This window comes from Rhinoraja longicauda, chromosome 19 (assembly GCF_053455715.1).
Source record: "Rhinoraja longicauda isolate Sanriku21f chromosome 19, sRhiLon1.1, whole genome shotgun sequence".
In the NCBI taxonomy this organism is placed as follows: Eukaryota; Metazoa; Chordata; class Chondrichthyes; order Rajiformes; family Arhynchobatidae; genus Rhinoraja; species Rhinoraja longicauda.
In genome coordinates this window covers 7,731,093-7,740,666 of record NC_135971.1, presented here as the reverse complement: position 1 = coordinate 7,740,666, position 9,574 = coordinate 7,731,093, and positions in this window count along the sequence as shown.

The following is a 9,574-nucleotide window of genomic DNA, read 5'->3' as shown; positions in this document are numbered from 1 at the left end:
GAGGACTGCTAAAAATACATTACAAGGAAGTTAATCAGGAGAGTGGGGAAGGAGGGAGGGAGGGAGGGAGGGGGGTGGGGGGGAGTCCAGCCAGCATCACGCAAGTTAAGTTGAGTTTAGTTTGTAAGTTGAGTCTTATCGAAACGTATAAGATTATTAAGGGGTTGGACACGTTAGAGGCAGGAAACATGTTCCCAATGTTGGGGGAGTCCAGAACCAGGGGCCACAGTTTAAGAATAAGGGGTAGGCCATTTAGAACTGAGATGAGGAAACACTTTTTCAGCCAGAGAGTTGTGAATCTGTGGAATTCTCTGCCTCAGAAGGCAGTGGAGGCCAATTCTCCGAATGCATTCAAGAGAGAGCTGGATAGAGCTCTTAAGGATAGCGGAGTCAGGGGGGATGGGGAGAAGGCAGGAACGGGGTACTGATTGAGAATGATCAGCCATGATCACATTGAATGGCGGTGCTGGCTCGAAGGGCCGAATGGCCTCCTCCTGCACCTATTGTCTATTGTCTATTGTCTGAAGAAGGGTCTCGTCCCGAAACGTCACCCAGTTCCTTCTCTCCTGAGATGCTACCTGACCTGCTGAGTTACTCCAGCATTTTGTGAACAAGTTTAGTTTAGTTTGGCTTGATTTAGCTTAGTTCAGTTTAGTTCAGTTCAGTTTAGTTCAGTAGAGAGTGTCACGGGTGGCGCAGCGGTATAGTTGCTGCCTCACAGCGCCGGAGACCCGGGTTCGATCCCGACCACAGGCAGCATCGCTGGAGAGAAGGAATGGGTGACGTTTCGGGGTCGAGACCCTTCTTCAGACTGATGTCGGGAGAGGGGGCGGGACAGAGATAGAATGTAGTGGGAGACAGTCAGACTGGTGGGAGAACTGGGAAGGGGGAGGGGATGGAGAGAGAGGGAAAGCAAAGGGCTATCTGAAGTTGGAAAAGTCAATGTTCATACCGCTGGGGTGTAAGCTACCCAAGCGAAATATGAGGTGCTGTTCCTCCAATTTGCGCTGGGCCTCACTCTGACAATGGAGGAGGCCCATGACAGAAAGGTCAGTGTGGGAGATGAGTAAAAGTGCTGAGCAATTTGATTTGATTGGACAGCATGCAAAATAAATTAATGACTTAGATGACTTAGAGCACCATTAGCAAATTTGCAGATGATACTAAGCTGGGGGGTAGTGTGAATTGTGTGGAAGATGCAATAAGGCTGCAGGGTGACTTGGACAGGTTGTGTGAGTGGGCGGATACATGGCAGATGCAGTTTAATGTAGATAAGTGTGAGGTTATTCACTTTGGAAGTAAGAATAGAAAGGCAGATTATTATCTGAATGGTGTCAAGTTAGGAAGAGGTGATGTTCAACGAGATCTGGGTGTCCTAGTGCATCAGTCACTGAAAGGAAGCATACAGGTACAGCAGGCAGTGAAGAAAGCCAATGGAATGTTGGCCTTCGTAACAAGAGGAGTTGAGTATAGGAGCAAAGAGGTCCTTCTACAGTTGTATCGGGCCCTGGTGAGACTGCACCTGGAGTACTGTGTGCAGTTTTGGTCTCCAAATTTGAGGAAGGATATTCTTGCTATTGAGGGCGTGCAGCGTAGGTTCATTAGGTTAATTCCCGGAATGGCGGGACTGTCGTATGTTGAAAAGCTGGAGCAATTAGGCTTGTATACACTGGAATTTAGAAGGATGAGGGGGGATCTTATTGAAACATATAAGATAATTAGGGGATTGGACACATTAGAGGCAGGAAACATGTTCCCAATGTTGGGGGAGTCCAGAACAAGGGCCACAGTTTAAGAATAAGGGGTAGGCCATTTAGAACGGAGATGAGGAAGAACTTTTTCAGTCAGAGAGTGGTGAAGGTGTGGAATTCTCTGCCTCAGAAGGCAGTGGAGGCCAATTCGCTGGATGCTTTCAAGAGAGAGCTGGATAGAGCTCTTAAGGATAGCGGAGTGAGGGGGTATGGGGAGAAGGCAGGAACGGGGTACTGATTGAGAGTGATCAGCCATGATCGCATTGAATGGCGGTGCTGGCACCTATTGTCTATTGTCTATTGTCTATAAATCTTTTTCCCTGCTCTTTGCTACATGTGGCAATAATACACCTTCGTCAAACCCTAAACCTAAATCTAAATCGTACCTTCAGAATGATGTTGTGGAATTTCTTTAGCCGGAGGGTGGCACACCTGTGGAAATCCTTGCCACAGATGGCTGTGGAGGCCATTTTTAAAGCGGAGTTTGGCAGATTCTTCATTCGTAAGGGTGTCAGGGGTTACGGGGAGAAGGGGAGGTTGAGAGGGAAAGATAGATCAGCCATGATTGAAAGACTGCGAAGGCTCGATGGGCCAAATGGCCTAATTCCGCTCCTGGAGCTTATGAACGGTGTGAACGAAACAGAAATCCGGGCAGCAACTCATGGGGTACAGCATAGCAATTCTCCACTCCTTGCTGTAACACTTTTCCCCCGGTATAATCCATCAATTGTTTAATTTAGTTTCGAGACACATCGCAGAAACATGCCCTTCGGCCCACTGAGTCCATGCCAACGAGCGATCTCCATTGACTAGTTCTATCCGACACGCCAGGGACAATTTACAATTTTACCGATGACAATTAACATACAACATGCACGGTGGCACCGTGGTAGAGTTGCCGCCTTACAGCGAATGCCGCGCCGGAGACCCGGGTTCCATCCCGACTACGGCGCTGTCTGTACGGAGTTTGTACGCTCTCCCCGTGACCTGCGTGGGTTTTCTCCAAGATCTTCGGTTTCCTCCCACACTCCAAAGACGTACAGTGCAGGTTTGTGAGATAATTGGCTCGGTATAATTATAAATTGTCCCTCGTCTCTGTGGGATAGCGTTAATCATATCATATCATATATATTCAGCCGGAAACAGGCCTTTTCGGCCCACCAAGTCCGTGCCGCCCAGCGATCCCCGTACATTAACACTATCCTACACCCACTAGGGACAATTTTTACATTTACCTAGCCAATTAACCTACATACCTGTCCGTCTTTGGAGTGTGGGAGGAAACCGAAGATCTCGGAGAAAACCCACGCAGGTCACGGGGAGAACGTACAAACTCCTTACAGTCCAGCACCCGTAGTCAGGATCGAACCTGAGTCTCCGGCGCTGCATTCGCTGTAAAGCAGCAACTCTACCGCTGCGCTACCGTGCCGCTAATGTGCGGGATCGCCGGTCGGTGCGGACTCGGTGGGCCGAAGGCCCTGTTTCTGCACTGTATCTCCAAAACTAAAAGAAACCGTTACTACAAGAAGCAGGGACGTGCAGCCTAGACTGATACTTGCCTTGACATTGTTGGGGAGAGCAAGTCTACCACATCCAGAGTAACAGGGAAAGGAGATGATTGAATTGCATTGAATTGAATTGATGGTGTCAAGTTAGGAAAAGGGGACGTACAACGAGATCTGGGTGTCCTAGTGCATCAGTCACTGAAAGGAAGCATGCAGGTACAGCAGGCAGTGAAGAAAGCCAATGGAATGTTGGCCTTCATACAATACAATACAATGCAATACAATACAATACAATATATCTTTATTGTCATTGTACCCAGGGGTACAACGAGATTGGGAATGCGCCTCCCATACGATGCAATAATTTAAGTAATTAAGACAACAGCAACCCAATGAAACGAAACAATTGTTTAACAAGAGGAGTTGAGTATAGGAGCAAAGAGGTCCTTCTGCAGTTGTACAGGGCCCTCGTGAGACCGCACCTGGAGTACTGTGTGCAGTTTTGGTCTCCAAATTTGAGGAAGGATATTCTTGCTATTGAGGGCGTGCAGCGTAGTTTTACTAGGTTAATTCCCGGAATGGCGGGACTGTCATATGTTGAAAGACTGGAGCGACTAGGCTTGTATCCACTGGAATTTAGAAGGATGAGAGGAGACCTTATCGAAACGTATAAGATTATTAAGGGGTTGGACACGTTAGAGGCAGGAAACATGTTCCCAATGTTGGGGGAGTCAAGAAAGGGGTTGGAGAGGCTAGATGTGGGAAGATTGTTCCCAATGTTGGGGGAGTCCAGAACAAGGGGTCACTGTTTAAGAATAAGGGGTAGGCCATTTAGAACTGAGATGAGGAAAAACCTTTTCAGTCAGAGAGTTGTGAATCTGTGGAATTCTCTGACTCAGAAGGTAGTTGAGGCCAGTTCATTGGCTACATTTAAGAGGGAGTTAGATGTGGCCCTTGTGGCTAAAGGGGTCAGGGGGGTATGGAGAGAAGGCAGGTACGGGATACTGAGTTGGATGATCAGCCATGATCACATTGAATGGCAGTGCAGGCTCGAAGGGCCGAATGGCCTACTCCTGCACCTTTTTTCTATGTTTCTATGTTTCTATGAAAACAGACTCTTAATCCTGGCATTCAGCCCAGTGAGCCTTCTAGGCCCTGCTTCCAACCCCCCCCCCCTCTCCTTAAGTAAGGAGAACAACCATGCATAAAAAAGACTGCCCTGATTTTATAAACCCAGCCTGTTTGCAGCAAAGGTCAACATTCCTTTTGCTTTCCTAATCACTTCTCCAACCTGCGAAGAGGTCCGTTGTTTACGCACTGAAAGCTGGAATAAACTCAGCCTCTCTGGAGTCAAGGAATCGCTGACATTTCGGGGGTCGAGACCCTTCTTCAGACTGAGAGCGAGGGGAAGGGGAAACGAGGGAAATATAGACGACGATGTAGAAGCCTTGCAGAACTTTTGTTCACTTGTTCTATATCTCTCTTTCTCTACATCAACGTCCACACCTCTCGTTTCCCCTTTCCCCCCGACTCTCGGTCTGAACAAGGGGTCTCAGTCTGAAGAAGGGTACTCATAGAAACATAGAAACATAGAAAATAGGTGCAGGAGTAGGCCATTCGGCCCTTCGAGCCTGTACGCACCGCCATTCAATATGATCATGGCTGATCATCCAACTCAGTATCCCGTACCTGCCTTCTCTCCATACCCCCTGATCCCTTTAGCCACAAGGGCCACATCTAACTCCCTCTTAAATATAGCCAATGAACTGGCCTCAACTACCTTCTGTGGCAGAGAATTCCACGGACTCACCACTCTCTGTGTGAAGAAGAACTTTCTCATCTCGGTCATAAAAGACTTCCCCCTTATCCTTAAACTGTGATCCCTTGTTCTGGACTTCCCCAACATCGGGAACAATCTTCCTGCATCCAGCCTGTCCAACCCCTTAAGAATTTTGTAAGTTTCTATAAGATCCGCCCTCAATCTTCTAAATTCCAGCGAGTACAAGCCGAACTCGGAAGGATATTCTTGTTATTGAGGGCGTGCAGCGTAGGTTCACTAGGTTAATTCCCGGAATGGCGGGACTGTCGTATGTTGAAAGGCTGGAGCAATTAGGCTTGTATACATTGGAATTTAGAAGGATGAGGGGGGATCTTATTGAAACATATAAGATAATTAGGGGATTGGACACATTAGAGGCAGGAAACATGTTCCCAATGTTGGGGGAGTCCAGAACAAGGGGCCACAGTTTAAGAATAAGGGGTAGGCCATTTAGAACGGAGATGAGGAAGAACTTTTTCAGTCAGAGAGTGGTGAAGGTGTGGAATTCTCTGCCTCAGAAGGCAGTGGAGGCCAGTTCGTTGGATGCTTTCAAGAGAGAGCTGGATAGAGCTCTTAAGGATAGCGGAGTGAGGGGGTATGGGGAGAAGGCAGGAACGGGGTACTGATTGAGAGTGATCAGCCATGATCGCATTGAATGGCGGTGCTGGCTCGAAGGGCTGAATGGCCTCCTCCTGCACCTATTGTCTATTGTCTATAACTCGACCCCGAAACGTCACCTACTCCTTGAGTTACCTGCTGCCTGAGTTACTCCTACTCTTTGTGTTTACACTGGCATCTGGGGTTCCACCTTGCACAAGCAGTGCCTGGTGTTAATGTACAAGGACACCCAGATCTCTCTCCGTTTAACCAATTGTCTGCTCTCTTATTACTCCCAGTAATTTCCCCTTTCGTGCGATGTGAACTGCTTGAACGTCTCTGCTTCTCCGATCATGCTGTGAAAATTGATACGCCTAAGGGAGGTGAATGAGATTTCCATTGCGAATGAGGGGAGGCGGTGATCTCACCCAGAGACTCATTAATAATCTTCCCCCGCCATCCACCCTCCTCTCCCTGTTTTCCACAAATCTTGTTTTCCTACAAATCTTGTTTCTCTCTGCTCTGCAACAAAGCGCCAGGGTCTCGCTAACCTGTCCCTCTTGCCTGTGAGAAGGCCTCGAAGCTCGCTGCACCCGAGGGAGTGTGTTAGAACTGGTTCCCAGCACCGCGGGAGATGGTACCATTGATTTGCCGACAGCCAGGTCTCACCGGCACCAGTGTCATGTCCCACGTTTAAGAAACACGTGTAAGGAAAAGAGCTGCAGATGTTGGTCTGAGGAACGAAGCCCATTCCTTCTCTCCAGAGATGCTGCCTGTCCCGCGCAGTTACTCCAGCTTTTTGTGCCCATCTTCCATTTAAGAAACAGTTAGGCAGGTACATGGATAGGACAGGTTTGGAGGGATATGGACCAAATGCGGACAGGTGGGTCGAGTGTAGCTGGGACGTGTTGGCAGGTGTGGGCAAGTTGGGCTGAAGGGCCCGTTTCCACGCGGTATCACTCGAATGACTCCATTTGATTTGACCTGAAATAGACAATAGACAATAGGTGCAGGAGGAGGCCATTCGGCCCTTCGAGCCAGCACCACCATTCAATATGATCATGACTGATCATCCAACTCAGTACCCCGTTCCTGCCTTCTCCCCATACCCCCTGACTCCGCTATCCATAAGAGCTCTATCCAGCTCTCTCTTGAATGCATTCAGAGAATTGGCCTCCACTGCCTTCTGAGGCAGAGAATTCCACAGATTCACAACCCTCTGACTGAAAAGGTTTTTCCTCATCTCAGTTCTAAATGGCCTACCCCTTATTCTTAAACTGTGGCCCCTCGTTCTCTCCCCCAACATTGGGAACATGTTTCCTGCTTCTAACGTGTCCAACCCCTTAATAATCTTATATGTTTAGATAAGATCTCCTCTCATCCTTCTAAATTCAAGTGTATACAAGCCTAGTCGCTCCAGTCTTTCAACAAATGACAGTCCCGCCATTCGGGGAATTAACCTAGTAAACCTACGCTGCACGCCCTCAATAGCAAGAATATCCTTCCTCAAATTTGGTGACAAAAACTGCACACAGTACTCCAGGTGCAGTCTCACTAGGGCCCTGTACAACTGCAGAAGGACCTCTTTGCTCCTATACTCAACTCCTCTTGTTATGAAGGCCAACATTCCATTGGCTTTCTTCACTGCCTGCTGTACCTGCATGCTTACTGATTGAGAATGATCAGCCATGATCACATTGAATGGCGGTGCTGGCTCGAAAGGCCGAATGGCCTCCTCCTGCACCTATTGTCTATTGTCTATTGACCTTGTGGGTTTTCTCCGGGTGCTCCGGTTTCCTCCCACATCCCAAAGATGTGCGGGTTTGCAGGTTAACCGGCCCTCTGTAAATTGGTCCTAGTGGAGGAGAAATTGGGGTAACGAAGATCCCGTGTGAACGGGAGACCGATGGTCGGGATGTACTCGATGGGCTGAAGGGCCTGTTTCCACGCTGTGTCTTTAAACTAAGATGAACTAAATCTCATCCCAAAGACGTGCGTGCGGGGGTTCGTGGGTTAATTGGCTCTCTGTAAATTATCCGTAATGTGCAAGGAACAGCACCTCATATTTCGCCTGGGCAGCTTGCAGCCCAGCGGTATGAACATCGACTTCTCCAACTTTAGATAGTCCCTCTGTCCCTCTCTTCCCCCTTCCCCTTCCCATATCTCCCACTGTCTCCCTGTCTCCACCTATATCCTTCCTTTGTCCCCAACCCCCCCCCCCCCCACCGCCCACTGACATCAGTCTGAAGAAGGGTCTCGACCCGAAACATCACCCAGTTCCTTCTCTCCCGAGATGCTGCCTGACCCGCTGAGTTACTCCAGCATTTTGTGAATAAATACCTTCGATTTGTACCAGCATCTGCAGTTATTTTCTTACACTTAATGCGTACAGAGTGCATTAGAAAGTAGGGTGACATGGAACTAGTGTGAACGGGTCGGCACGGACTCGGTGGGCCGAAGAGCCTGTTTCCATGCTGTGTCTCTAAACATGACAATAATAATCCTGTACTAATATTTGTTCGGTCGGGAAATGCGGATGTGCGTGGCAATGGTTTCCTCGCAAGAGTACTGGTGCAGCAAGTGATAAGGAATGCAAAACATTCTGTTGGCCTAGTTGATAGGAAGACTTGTGCACATGAGTGAATAAGTCTTCATCCACCCACAAGTAAACTGCAGATGATGGAGTTTCAGACAATAGACAATAGGTGCAGGAGGAGGCCATTCGGCCCTTCGAGCCTGTACGCACCGCCATTCAATGTGATCATGGCTGATCATTCTCAATCAGTACCCTGTTCCCGCCCCCTCCCCATACCCCCCGACCTCCTCCACAGGCACACTCCCACCTGCACCCTCCGCTCTGCTGCTGCCAATCTCCTGTCCCCCCCCCCCCATCCGGACCAAACTCAGATCCTGGGGGGGACAGGGCTTTCTCCATCGCTGCTCCCACCCTATGGAACTCACTACCCCAAACCGTCAGAGACTCCTCCACACTCACCACATTCAAAACATCGCTGAAGTCTCACCTGTTCAGCACTGCCTTCAACCACTGAAGGTCACCTCACCTTTTGTCTCCTTTCTCTGTTCGTTTACTTATTTATCTATTTATTCACTTCGCTATGTTCTAGAAATCCCTGTAAAGCGTCTTTGAGTGTTTGAAAAGCGCTATATAAATGTAATGCATTATCATTATTATTATTATTATCTTTAAGAGCTCTATCTAGCTCTCTCTTCAAAGCATCCAGAGAATTAGCCTCCACTGCCTTCTGAGGCAGAGAGTTCCACAGATTCACAACTCTCTGACTGAAAAAGTTCTTCCTCATCTCCGTTCTAAATGGCCTACCCCTTATTCGTAAACTGTGGCCCCTGGTTCTGGACTCCCCCAACATTGGGAACATGTTTCCTGTTTTGATCAAAACTCACTGTTGGAGGAACAAAGAGCTTGTTTGTCTGCTGTCACCAGTCCAACGAATCTTTCCTGCATTCGTTCTACCACATCATCATCATCAAAGGGTCATAAGTGATAGGAGCAGAATTAGGCCATTCGGCCCATCACTCCGCCATTCAATCATGGCTGATCTATCTCTCCTTCCTACCCCAATCTCCTGCCTTCTCCCCGTAACCCCTGACACCCGTACTAATCAAGAATCCATGTACACCAATCAGCCAAAACATTATGACCATTGACAGGCGAAGTGAATGACATTGATTATCTTATCATATCATATCATATCATATATACAGCCGGAAACAGGCCTTTTCGGCCCACCAAGTCCGTGCCGCCCAGCGATCCCCGCACACTAACACTATCCTACACCCACTAGGGACAATTTTTACATTTACCCAGCCAATTAACCTACATACCTGTACGTCTTTGGAGTGTGGGAGGAAACCGAAGATCTCGG